This window comes from Pleurodeles waltl, chromosome 8, assembly GCF_031143425.1.
Source record: "Pleurodeles waltl isolate 20211129_DDA chromosome 8, aPleWal1.hap1.20221129, whole genome shotgun sequence".
In the NCBI taxonomy this organism is placed as follows: domain Eukaryota; kingdom Metazoa; phylum Chordata; class Amphibia; order Caudata; family Salamandridae; genus Pleurodeles; species Pleurodeles waltl.
This window is the reverse complement of record NC_090447.1, coordinates 1,104,046,270-1,104,060,149: the sequence shown is the minus strand read 5'-3', so window position 1 is coordinate 1,104,060,149 and position 13,880 is coordinate 1,104,046,270.

The window sequence follows — 13,880 nt, the reverse complement described above, 5'->3', positions numbered from 1 at the left end:
CAATTCAAACAATCTCACTCACTTCTTACGTTGTAAAATAGGATCCCCTATGTCATTTGAGAATGGTGGTAGTTGGCTCATGCTTGCTGCTGACATTATTTTCCTAAAAAATATAACGGTCAGTGCATGATTTGGAATGAAATGAACTAGTAATGAGTATAATGAATTTGATGAACAACCTTGTAAGTAACCTATTATTATGACAGAGCCAATAATATTCAAGGTAACCAACCTAAACATAAGATTTAGATTAATAAATTACATTCAAAATGGCTGTAGAATTGTAAGTATTCCCAAGTCTGTTTCCATGTCAGTGCTCCCCTGAATAAGGAGGAAGTACGCTCTAGAGAAGGGAGGAGACCAGAGTGCCAAAGCTGGCTCCTTCGGGGTGGATCCAGTCAGCGGATCTGCACCCGATACCTTCCAGAATGGAGGTCTTGCACAGTATGCACAGTAAGTTTTAGTTTCTCCTTGTGGATACAATTCATGACTGTAAATTGCCTGAAAGATTTTTCTGGTTCAGCAGTGATGCCGAAGGTTAGTCTGTACCCACCAAACTCTTAAGCTGTCACATGCCAACTGAGGAGGACAGTGCATCTAAATCCCTGCTGAGTGTTCCTAAAATGCCATTTACAAAGCTTGGTGCTTGTTCAAACCCCCTCTCTTCAAACCCTTATACATGTTTCCAACATGGGCGTATATAAATCACTCCCACTGAAGTCTCCAAGTCTGGCGGAAAGCGCAGGTGCGCCTTTTAGTCCCAAAGCACGCAATAGTATCACCCATGAGCGGGCCACATTGGGAACTCCAGCGACTGTCCCTGTCTGAAGGAGAGATGCCCCACTCAAAATTAGATTCAACACAACTCAGCCTGTCCTCCAGTACCCCGAGCATTTGCTGTGTGCAAATGGTAAAAGTGCAAACAGGAGAGCGTACAGGTAGGAACCAATAGAATGTTTGTTGATGGAGAAATGGGCACCAAGCTGACAAAATGCCACAGTTCCCATAACTTACTAGTTTTGGTCAGAATGGCAATAGTAGCAAAAATAGAATAATTTATAGCTATGAATCAAAAGTTGGATACAGAAGTCTGCGTGCTACTAGTGCCACATAATCGCTTGCTGTAAAACAACCATTAAAGTCCCTAACCAGGTCAGGGATACAGGGAATCCAACTGTAGGAAAAAGAAATGTGCTGCAAGAGAAACCTATTAAAGGTTTAACTCCCAACTTCTCAGTATGAAACATATAGGAGGCATGAAGCTTTAAGTGCAGGCTGGCAGAGAAGTGTAAGTGTACTGCATACCGGAGGAAACAGTAGCTCTTACCTCAATGCGATGCACATAGTTGTCACTGCCTCCTTTGGTTGTAAAGTTCCCTCAGCAGCGACTCTGTTGTCACAAACTCTTGTGCCGGCAGCCTCCAATTTCTGACAGGACTTTCAACTGACAGGACCTTTTCTGCACTTTTAATTACTATGAGGATACACAGGGTGGCGGTGTCTTCTGCTGTCCCCTGAAAAGCTGGTTATCCCAGCCTCATCATCAGTGTAGTAATAAATAAGGAAACAGGTTCCAGCAGTAAGGCCTCATGTATCAGTCCAAACATGCAACCTCCAATGTCACCTGACCATGCTCTACTGACCAACATTCTAACTGCCAGAGATACCTGGAGCATTCTAAGATAGGTAGGTACAGGGGAAGACCAGAAGATGAGGAAGATACCATATTATATAAAATATAACATTGACTTTAAGTGTTTCTAATATAAATATATCCAAAAAAATAAGTATTGTTAATCATAACAATATGAGCTGATGTTTCTCTGAGTTAGTCCTTTATTTCAGCTTTGAAACTAAAAGACTTAGGGCATGATTAGGAGTGTGGCTGATGGTAAGACCCACTCGGGGAACATCCAGCGGGAGGTTGCTGCCACACCCACCATTTTACATCACGTTGAGCAAGTGCAAAGCTTTAGTCAATCATGGTCCATATTTGGAATACTTCTCTGTGTTTAGCTTCAAGTATTTGACTTCTAAGGTGAAAACAAACTCCCAGATTTCCTGAAAGAGAATGCTTGGTAGTCACGAACAACAAGGTGTTGGAAAGAATGACTGAAATAGTTGCAATGACTGGCAATAGCTTGGGCCACTTTCAAGTCAATAATTTTTTTAACAGTGTGCCACTGAGGACAGAGATCTGTCATATGCAATTCAATCTTGGTCCTGCTTCAGTGAGGCATTCTGTCCCAAACTGCCAGGACAGGTCCCTTCTAAACACAAGTAACTCAAGACTGCTTTTATCCTATTTGGGCCTCATCAAAACACGTTTTAGGCTGCAGCAAGAATAACTGCTTTGCAAGGACAGTGTGAACCACATTAAATCTATACTTAATATATTCAAAAGAGCCACCAATATTACCAAATGTCATATCATTTTGTATCCTTCTGGGAAATGTGATTTTTCATCCAAAGTTCAGGTGCCTATGTGTAGTGAATCTATAAATGAAGTGAATCTCACCAAGCAGCACCAGGTTTCTCAGAGTACCACTAACTTTCTATTCCTTGAACAAATGTAACACCGGTGGATTCAGAGTACTTCATTTTACAGGGACAGAAAGGTGAGCTCTGCTCATTAGTGCAGATTATGGGGGTCATTACAACCCTGGCGGACGGTGTTAAAGGTGCGGTAATACCGCAAACAGGCCGCCGGAGAAAAAAAGGGAATCATGACCCTGGTGGAAACGGCCAACAAAGACAGCCACTTTAACACACCGCCCGCCACGGCGGTATAGACAAGCAGTGCAACGGTCACCGCCAACAGACAGGCGGAAGACAATGTACCACCCATAGTACCACAACCCGCCAATCCGCCACCTTTTCCGGGGCGGATTCACCGTGGATAAAAACACGGCGGAAAAAGTTTCTGCAATGGGAAAACGCTCACCTGAACACATCCCACGAGATAGGAGGACTCCATGGAGCCGGAATTACAAATCCTACCGGCCCTTGTATTCCTACTCATCTACGAAGAGCAACGCTGGCGCCGGCGAAGACAACGGTGTGTACTGCACCTACGACATAGGGGAGGCAAAAGTTAGGGGGACACACACGCAACACCCCCACCCCCACCCTCGCATATTACAACACACACACCAATGCATTCACAAACATCACAGTAACAACCCACAACCCCCCCGGAAGAATGCAAAGACAAAACGAAATCAGTTCAAACATTGTAATGTTTCAATATGCATGTCTCAAAAATATACAGATATATTATAAAATCATTCAAAAGTATATACATTACGAGAAGTAGTGCAGATATGCACATATCAATGTCCGTGCACCACTAGTCCAAAAATGCATGGGCGAGGCCCACAAAAGATACCTGTCCACAAACGGAGAGAACACTGCCGGGGCATCAGATCGAAATACTACAGGCACCTCAGAGGGAAGGGAAGGAGGGGCACCTCAGCCGGATGAGTGCAAAGCCAGATTCACGACGGGGCTCCATGCCCATTGATGTATCCTGGGGAGTGCAAAGCCACAGTCTCTCAAGTCTCTACAGTGGGTGGGTTGCCCACTGTACGATCCTGGGGAGTGCAAAGCCACAGTCTCTCAAGTCTCTACAGTGGGTGGCTTGCCCACTGTTCCATCCTGGGGAGTGCAAAGCCACAGTCTCTCAAGTCTCTACAGTGGGTGGCTTGCCCACTGTTCCATCCTGGGGAGTGCAAAGCCACAATCTCTCAAGTCTCTACAGTGGGTGGGTTGCCCACTGTACCATCCTGGGGATTGCAAAGCCACAGTTTCTCAAGTAGATAACAGCCTCCACTGGTTCTGGAGGGGGACTGGTGCCCAGACTGGATTAGTCTCCCCGTTACAGTTCCTGTCCCATCACTGTCCCAGCTGCACATGGGATAACGATGCTTGATGTGGCGGTCTTTTCCTTCTTCACCGGTGCATGCCCTGTTCAGCGGTGCTTTGCCATGGCGGTGTCTGGACTGTTCAGCGGTGCTTTGCCATGGCGGTTCTGGACTGTTCAGCGGTGCTTTGCCATGGCGGTGTCTGGACTGTTCAGCGGTGCTTTGCCATGGCGGTTCTGGACTGTTCAGTGGTGCTTTGCCATGGCGGTTCTGGACTGTTCAGCGGTGCTTTGCCATGGCGGTGTCTGGACTGTTCAGCGGTGCTTTGCCATGGCGGTTCTGGACTGTTGAGCAGTGCTTTGCCATGGTGGTGTCTGGACTGTTCAGCGGTGCTTTTCCATGGTGGTGTCTGGACTGTTCAGCGGTGCTTTGCCATGGTGGGTCTGGAATGGGCATTGGTGTGTGGCATGACGTTCTCTGGACTGGGCATTGGTGTGTGGCATGACGTTCCCTCATTGCCCAGCGGGGCTGTGGCAGCCGGGGCCCTCCTGGGCACTGACTCCGGCGGTGGTCTCCTGACCAGTGACGATACTTGTGCCATCCTGGGCAATGACTCCGGCGGTGGTCTCCTGACCAGTGACGATACTTGGGCCCTCCTGGGCAATGACTCCGGCGGTGGCGGTGGTCTCCTGACCAGTGACGATACTTGTGCCCTCCTGGGCAATGACAACGGCGGTGGTCTCCTGACCAGTGATGATACTTGGGCCCTCCTGGGCAATGACTCCGGCGGTGGTCTCCTGACCTGTGACGATACTTGGGCCCTCCTGGGCAATGACTCCGGCGGTGGTCTCCTGACCAGTGACGATACTTGGGCCCTCCTGGGCACTGACTCCGGCAGTGGTCTTCTGACCAGTGACGATACTTGTGCCCTCCTGGGCACTGACTCTGGCGGTGGCAGTGGTCTCCTGACCAGTGACGATACTTCGGCCCTCCTGGGCAATGGCTCTGGCGGTGGTCTCCGGACCAGTGACGACGGTGCTGGGGGTGGTGTCCCGACCGCCGGGAAGGATGCCGCCCTTCTCCGCCGTGATGCTCACACCAGGCTGTACAGACGTCCTCTGGCCCTTCCCCACCTTTGGCGGAGTCACAGCTGACTCTGCAATCCCCCTGGGACCCCTGTGAGTTGTTTTGCCTCCAGGAGTCTTCACACGGTCCCGTCGACCACTTTCCAATTTCAGAGCCTTTACAGGGGGTGGGCTGCCAGTGCCTTGGCTCCGGGTCACACTGCCTGCCCTGATGGCCGGTGCACTCCATACACCTTAAACACTCACCACTGGTACTGGAGGCTTTTTGGCTGAGGCTCTACGACGGGAGTGATGAATTGGAGGGGTGGTGGGGGCAAAAAGGTCAACTTTGCAGAGGGACAGTTTCTGATGAACACTGGGATAGGTAGTTGGAGGGGGTCTGGGAGTGAAGGAAGAGGAGGTGGTTGTAGGAGGTGTCACTTTAGGTGTTTTGGGTGCAGGTACTGGAGGCTGTCGTGAGGTGGATGGATGGTGGGTGTGTGGGTGGCTGCGTTTGTGTACTTTGGGAGTGGGCGTAACAGACACACTGGGAGAAGACACAGGGGACGTGTAAATGGGAGTGGAGGTGGTGAGTGCAGGTGAGCGGGTGTGGTGCTGGGTGTTCTGGTGCGACTCCTGGTGCCTGTAGATGTAGTGCATGCAGGTGAGAGTGTAGACAAGACTGGGAGGGAGGAGGGAGACAATGAGGAGGGGGACACAGTGGAGGCAGTGGATGTAGCTGTGTCTGCATGTGGGTGATGCTTGTGTGTGTGTCTGTGGGTTTTGTGGTGCCTATGTTTGCCAGAGCTTCCCTTGTGTGTTGACATGTGTGCATGCTGGTCTGTAGGTGTGCCTGGGATGGGGTGGGGTACAGGGGATTGGGTCTGGGTGGAGGAGGTTGGAGGGGGGAGGCTAGACACAGGGACAATGGCTGCCATCAGTGCTGAGGCCAGAGATTGCAGGGTTCGCTGAAGGACAGCCTGACCAGAATGAATGCCCTCCAGGAATGCATTACCATGTTGCAACTCCCTTTCTACACCCTGGATGGCATTCACAATGGTAGACTGCCCAACAGTGAGTGACCTGAGGAGGTCAATGGCCTCCTCACTGAGGGCAGCAGGGGTGACAGGGGCAGGGCCTGAGGTGCATGGGGCGAAGGTGATGCCCACCCTCCTGGGTGAGCGGGCACGGGGCGAACACTGAGGGGCTGCTTGGAGGGCGGTGCTGGTAGGGGAGGTGGCGGCTGTACCTGTAGAAGTGGGGCTCACAGATGGTGCCGCCACCATAAGGGACCTCCCATCGGCGGACGAGTCCGTGTCGCTGGTTGGTGATCCGGTGGCCGACGTGAAGCTCCCCTCACCCTCCGTCCCACTGGTGCATTCCGAGTCCGTGGTGTGGCCCTCCATGGCCATGTGGGATGCAGCTTCCTCGTGCTCCGGTGCCACTGTACCTCTGCCTGATGATGCTGATGCACAAAAGAACAGGGAGAGCACAAAAAGGGGGGGGAAGACAGAAGAAAGACAGGTTGAGTGCATGGCATACCGCTACCGTTGGTGGACAATACAGACACAGCAGCCCCCTGCACTACGCCGTGCTCCTGGCCTCTGCAGATGTAATTTCTGGGATCTGGCCTACATGGCTATGGTGGACATCTGCACACATGGATGCCACAGGGGCATGTATACCTGTACTTGGCACTCTACTGCAGTGGGGTAGAGTGCCATATGGCCTGCATTACGGAGGGGCCTAGCCTACGTATTTCTGCCTGGCCTAGGTACACCCACAGGCCTCCTCCCCCACCCAGAACCCTCCACTGCGCGCAAAGTCTGCAGAATGAGAGAGTACTCACCCCCTTGTGTCTGCTGTGATGCCCTCAAGCGCCCATCCAACTCAGGGTAGGCCACCGCCAGGATCCGGAACATCATGGGGGTCATGGGCCGACGGACACCCCTCCCACGTTGGGAGGCCATCCCCAGCTGAGCCTCCGCCGTCTTCTTGCTCCAGCTTCGAATGTCCTCCCATCTTTTCCGGCAGTGGGTGCCCCATCTCTGGTGGACCCCCAGGGTCCGGACGTCCTTGGCGATGGCACGCCAAATGTCCTTCTTCTGGTGGGCGCTGACCTACATGACATGCACAAGGGAAGAAGCGAAGTCATTACCAACTGCACCGTCGATGTGAGTGGCCCCCTCCCTACCCTAGCCATGTGGCACATTCATTCACATGCATTCATGTTCCCTGAACTCTGCCCCCTTCCCTCTTACAACCAGCCCTCTCCACCCAGGCCTAGCCCATACAACGTGTTACCTGTGTACTAACCTGTTGGTCTGGAGGACCGTAGAGTAGCGTGTACTGGGGGAGGATCCCGTCTACCAGTTTCTCCAACTCCTGAGCACTGAAGGCAGGGGCCCTTTCCCCAAACGCAGCAGCCATCGTCGCTTCCAGACCGAGGTCACAGCAGCACTTGCAGTGTAGGTCCTCTCCTGTCGAAGATCAGGTATCTAGTGATTGAACAGATAGAAAATGGCGGTGACGTCCACGGCGGTGCGTTTCATCACCGCCGGCACACTTGTTCATTGGCTCCTGGGACCCATAGGGTCCAATGTCAACCAATGCAGCATTGCGCCGCGGTCTACGACCGCCTACCCCGATGGTGTGCAACGGCAACGCAGTTACCCCACAATCCCATTGTCCCAGTTTAGAGGTCAGGCAGCCGCCATTTCAGGGGCCCACATGGCTTCATTTACTTCTGCATCACACATAGCTAGGCCTACACTCAACACACATACAGGAAGGGTTTTGTGTTTGGTGTCGTCTTCTGTGTAACTGTGGGTACATACCTGGAAACAAAATTGACTCGGTGGTCGCTGTTGTCCTTCCTAGGTGCCGTCAGCTGGGACATTTGAGAAGATGGCGGAATCCTCCGGTGTACCGACCGCTGGTGGACCTGTTGACAATGGAGGAGCGACATTTAATCATCACCTACAGGTTTGACGGTGCCACAATCCAGGAACTATGTACCCAGTTGGAGCCAGACATGATGTCACTAATCCGCCATCCCACTGGAATCCCCCCTGACGTGCAGGTGCTGTCAGTGCTCCATTTCCTTGCAAGTGGGTCTTTTCAGACAACAGTGGCCATGGCATCAGGGATGTCCCAGCCTATGTTTTCCAACGTGCTGTCCAGAGAGTTGTCTGCCCTGCTGAAACACGTAAGGAGATACATCATTTTCCCTGAGGTGGAAGATTTGGCTACAGTGAAAGGTGACTTCTATGCCCTTGTGTCGCGTGGGCTCTCATTATCCTAAATGAGACTACTAGATTTCTAGGCAGCAGGATCGTTCACGGTGTGGGGGACTGAGTCGGACCCACTTGGAAGGGCCTCTGTCACCCTAAACCCGGTTTTGCTCCAGCTAACTAGCAGTGCCCCATTTCTCCAAAAGGGAAGAGATGATTGGGCATCCGAGCGCATGACATCTTTGGAACTTCTGAGGGAAGTCGTGGTCACTAAGATCCAAACCAACTTTCTCATTTACAATATGATCTCATATACAAATGACAAAGGCAGTATAAGTTTTATATAATGTTTTAATAAAACGACTGCATTTTAGATATTAAGGCATGAGCCGCAATAACCAGAACCATACAACACAGTAGGATTGAAATAGTCACAAGGAGAGTGAAACATAAGAACAACACTATCATGGTGTTTAACAATTTCTACTCTCTCTCAGCTAGTTCTATTTTGAGCACAGCATGTTAAGCTTCTAACTTGCCTTTCTGAATCCCTGGGGAGACATCAGCCCTCATACCTGAGCAAAGGCCTGTGATCTGGTTCAGCATCTGCAACGAGGCAGTCAGCGTCTAGTTGTGGTTCCCTGGTCGGAATCTCCCTCTTGCGTGTATTGGGACAAGGAAGTGTTTTTATAACTAACATGTCAGCGTGATCACAAAATGTCCCTACGCAGGAATGCCAAAGACTAAACTCCTACCACGTCTATCGGCAATGTACCAGACTGTATCCTTGACTGAAGCACAGAGTGAACAGGAATGTGTTATGGAGAACTCCAGTGCTGAAGTAGGCTGAACAGAATGATACAAAAAAATAAAACAAGACCGTAGAACTGGCTATTTGAAAAATAACAGTTCGAAGCCGAATAAAAGCATTTAGAGCAAAGTGCACAGAGGCTCTAAGCTGCGAGCAAAGGAATAAAATACATCCAGGGCAAAATGCACAAAGGCCTAAAGCCTGAAGCTAATGCGCAAAGGATACGTAAAACTGACCACACTACACTTGGACATATCCCCAACATCATAGGTGCTATAGATGGGACCCATGTAGCTCTGGTCCCCCCCCCACAGGAGTGAACAGGTGTACAGGAACAGGAAGAGTTATCATTCGATGAATGTACAGATGGTATGTTTGGCAGACCAGTACATCTCCAAGGTTAATGCTATGTTCCCTGGCTCAGTGCATGACGCCTACATCCTGCGGAATAGCAGCATCCCTGATATGATGGGTCTACTCCAGAGGCACCGTGTGTGGCTATTAGGAGACTCTGGTTACCCCAACCTGTCCTGGCTATTGACCCCAGTGAGGAATCCCAGGACCAGGGCAGAGGAACGCTACAATGAGGCCCATGGGCGGACTAGGAGGGTGATCGAACGCACCTTCGGCCTCCTTAAGGCCAGGTTCAGGTGCCTCCATATGACAGGTGGTTCCCTATTCTACTCACCGAAAAAGGTGTGCCAGATCATCATCGCCTGCTCGATGCTTCACAATCTTGCTTTGCGACGCCATGTGCCTTTTCTGCGGGAGGAAGGTCCAGATGACGGTGTTGTGGCAGCTGTGGAGCCTATGGAGCCTGTGGACAGTGATGAGGAGGAAGCTGAGGAAGAAGACAACGACAACAGGGAGTCAGTCATACAGCAATATTTCCAGTGACACACAGGTGAGAACATTTTAATTTTTACCATTACATTCACTGTCACACGTCTTCCTCTATCGTGTGTGTAATTTCATGGGATTATTTGGTAACTGAGTTGTTCCTTTCCATTACGGTTTCACAGGTGTGGTTACCAACGTGTGTCATCTGCATGCATCCTTCAAGGACTTGTGATGTGTGACATAGGTATGTTGCCTTTACAACTAGAAACGCATTTTCACACTGTCATTGATAATACATTTTACCAAATCATAGACTGACTCCAGATTGTTTTGTGGTTCAAGGGTGTTTATTTAAGTGCTCAAAAGTGGAGGGGGGTTGTAAAATGGTGAGGGGTGATGGTGGATGAATGTCCATGGCAGAGTCCAGTCTATTAGTCTCACAGGTGCACTGCCCATATGGGCATAGGAAGCGGAGCTGGGGCAGTTTCAGTATGGACAGGGTAACAAAGTGGGACAGTGGGATAACAATCAGGGTGGTCTCATATCCTGGCGGGGGTCTTGCCATCTTGCTATGTCCTGTTCCTGGATCTCAGGGACTGCTTGCGTGGTGGTTGTCTGTCTGCAGGGGGTGGGGTGCTGGTGTGGTGGTCCTGTGGCAGGGCGTCCTGTCCACTAGCGCCGGCAGAGGTGGTGGGCAGTTCATCGTCCATGCTAGTGTCAGGGGCCCCTTGGAGTGCCACGGTGTCCCTCAAGGTCTGCTGTATGTCCTTCCGCACCCCTACGATGGTGCCCAAGGCTGAGCTCCTCCCTGAACCCCAAATACTGGTCCTCCTTCAGGCGTTGGGTCTCCTGAAACTTGACCAGGACCGTCGCCTTCGTCTCCTGGGAGTGGTGGTATGCTCCCATGATGGAGGAGAGGACCTCGTGGAGAGTGGATTCCCTTGGCCTGTCCGCCCCCTGTCGCACAGCAGCCCTCCCAGTTCCCCTGTGTTCCTGTGCCTCCGTCCCCTGGACCGTGTGCCCACTGCCACTGCCCCCAGGTCCCTGTTGTTGTTGGGGTGGTGGGTTATCCTGGGTTCCCTGTAGTGGTGGACACACAGCTGATTGATCTGTCCTGGGTACGGAGGTTTGGGCCCGCTGGGTGGGTGCTGTGCTGGTGTTACCAGAGGGTGGAAGGTCAGTGTTGGGCTGTACCTGTGCAAGGGGAACCAACTGTCCCGAGGCCCACAATGGTCCGGGCTGGTCATCAGGCTCCAGTAGGGCAGAGCTGCTATCGTCACTGTGGGCCTCTTCTGTGGGTGGAGTGGAGTTGTCTGGACCCTCCGGTGTGGTGACGGTCCTTCATGATCCTGCAGGGGCATAAGAGCATGATTATTGCATGTGTGTGTGTGTGATGGTGTGCAATGGGTGGGTGTGCGTGTACCCCAGTGCAAGCATTCCTGTGTGGGGGCTTGTGTGATGATGGTTAGGGGGTTGTTATGGGTATGTGCGGTGGCCATGCTTTCGTGATGGGTGTCCATGCTTAGTTGTGTCATGCAGGGCTTGTTGTTGGGATGTGTGGTTTGTGTTATTAGTACATTAGTGAGGAGTTTGAGTGATAGGGGAGGTGGTGAGGGTGGGGGTGTGCGATAGCATGCAGGTAGGGTGGGGGATATGATAGTTAAGATTTGACTTACCAGTGTCCATTCCTCCACCGACTCCTCCGAGGCCCTCAGGATGCATGATGGTCAAGACTTGCTCCTCCCATGTTGTTAGTTGTCGGAGGAGGTGGGGGTCCGCCGCCAGCCTGCAGAACCGCGATGTTGTGCCTGGAGACCGTTGAACGCACCTTCCCCCGTAGGTCGTTCCACCTCATCCTGATGTCCTTCCGATTTCTTGGATGCTGTCCCACAGCGTTGACCATGTCGACTATTCTGCGCCACAGCTCCATCTTCCTGGCTATGGATGTGTGCTGCACCTGTGAGCCAAATAGCTGTGGCTCTACCCGTAGGATTTCCTCCACCATAACCCTGAATTTCGGCGTATTCCGAAAATGTGGGTCATAATAGCTATGGCGGAATTCCGCGGTCGCAGCAGTGTATTGGCGGTCTTCTGCACGGCGGTAAATGGCTTTTACCGCCAATGTTGTAATGACCACCTATGACTCTTATTAGTTCTAACTCCATTAAACACACCTTTTTGCATGTTCACCTCAAAGTTCTTGACTTTTCCTGGACCTATTTTGATTATATTAGAATTCTGTGCATTGAGTCATGCTTTGCAATGCTGCAGTGAGTGTTCTCCAACCATAAAGTGGAACTCATTGCAGTAAGATAAGAAACACCTCTTCAGCATTATCAAGAAGTTCACTAATCCCTCAGCAATGGAAAACAGCATCCCTCCTCCCAAGACCTGCGTTACTCCCTTGCCTAATACTTCCATGATAAAATATCCACCATTTACAGAAACTTGGTGTCACAACCCTCCACTGCCAACATCCTCAGTGGTCTAGACCCCACAGATGCAACCACAAACAGCAAAATCACCCGCTGGTATCAGCTTACCACTCAAAACACCTCCAACATCATGAGTTCATTCCACTCAGGATCTCCCATGGATCCCTTCCCATACAACATGTTCAACCCCAGCAACAGCACCATCAGCAGCAAACTCACGGACATACTCAACACGTCCATCACCTCAGCCACCTACCTCAATGACTAGAATGACTAGAAATAGGGCAGAGTAAAACCTCTCCTCTAGAAACCCTCTGTCGACCTGAACAAACTCAAACATTACTGCCCAATCTCCTTGCTCCCCTTCCCAGCCAAAGTCTTCGACAAAGCCATTAACTAATAGCGTACAGAATACCTAGAAGACAACAAGCTTCTGGATGCAACACAATGTGGTTTCCACTCAAACTACAGCACCAAAACTACCATGGTCACCACCACAGATGACATCAGATGTCTTCTAGACCAAGGAGACTCAGCTGTACTGACCGTCCTTGACCTCTCAGAAGCCTTTAACAATGTCTCCCACCACACTCTACTCAAGAGGCTCCAATAGAGCAGTATTCATGCAAATGCCCTGAAATGGATCTTATCCTTCCTCTGTTGCAGAACCCAGAGAGTCGTCCTCCCTCTCTTCACCTCAAAGCCCAAGGACATCATATGTGGCGTTCCTCAAAGAAAATCCCTCAACCCCACCCTCTTCAATACCTTCATGACCCACTTAGCCAACATTGTCGGAGACCCTGGTTTAAAAATACACGCAGATGGCAACCAACTCATCCTCTTGCTATCAAAAGACCCTGCCACCCTGAAAGCTAACTTCCACCTCTGCATGACCAGTATCACAGAATGGGTAAAGGACACCTAACTCAGACTCAACACAGGTAAAACTGTGGTCCTGATCTTCGGGAATACTACCTCACTGTGGGGTGATTACTGGTGGCCCTGCAACCTGGTTCCCCCCTCAACCTTATGGACATGCCTGAAACTCTGCGTCATCCTGGACAACATATTCAACATGAAGAACCAGATCAAATCAGTCTCCTCCACCTGTTATCTCACTCTCCCCATGTTCCATACAATTTTCATGTGGCTCCCAATCCCCACCAGATGAACAGTCATGCAAGCCCTCATCACCAGCTGTCTAGACTATGGCAGCATTCTATGGCCCTCATTACAAGTCTTGCGGTCCTTATACCTGTCAGCGGCAGATACACCCCCACACGACCACACACCTACATTCACACACCCCCACAGACCCACACATTCACTTACATACACCCCCACACACTCACACCCAAACACCCACTCAGATACACCCATTCATTCATACCCAAACACTCACTCAGACATACCCATGTCCTCGCATTCACACATTCAGACATACACATATACTCACATGCACGCACTCAGACATACACATACCCACTCAAACATGCACTCAAACACATACACTCGCATTCACGCACTGACATACACATACACTCGAATGGAAGAATTCAGACATACATATACATACCCAAACATGCACTCAGACATACACATAAACTTGCTTTCATACACTCAGACATACACAT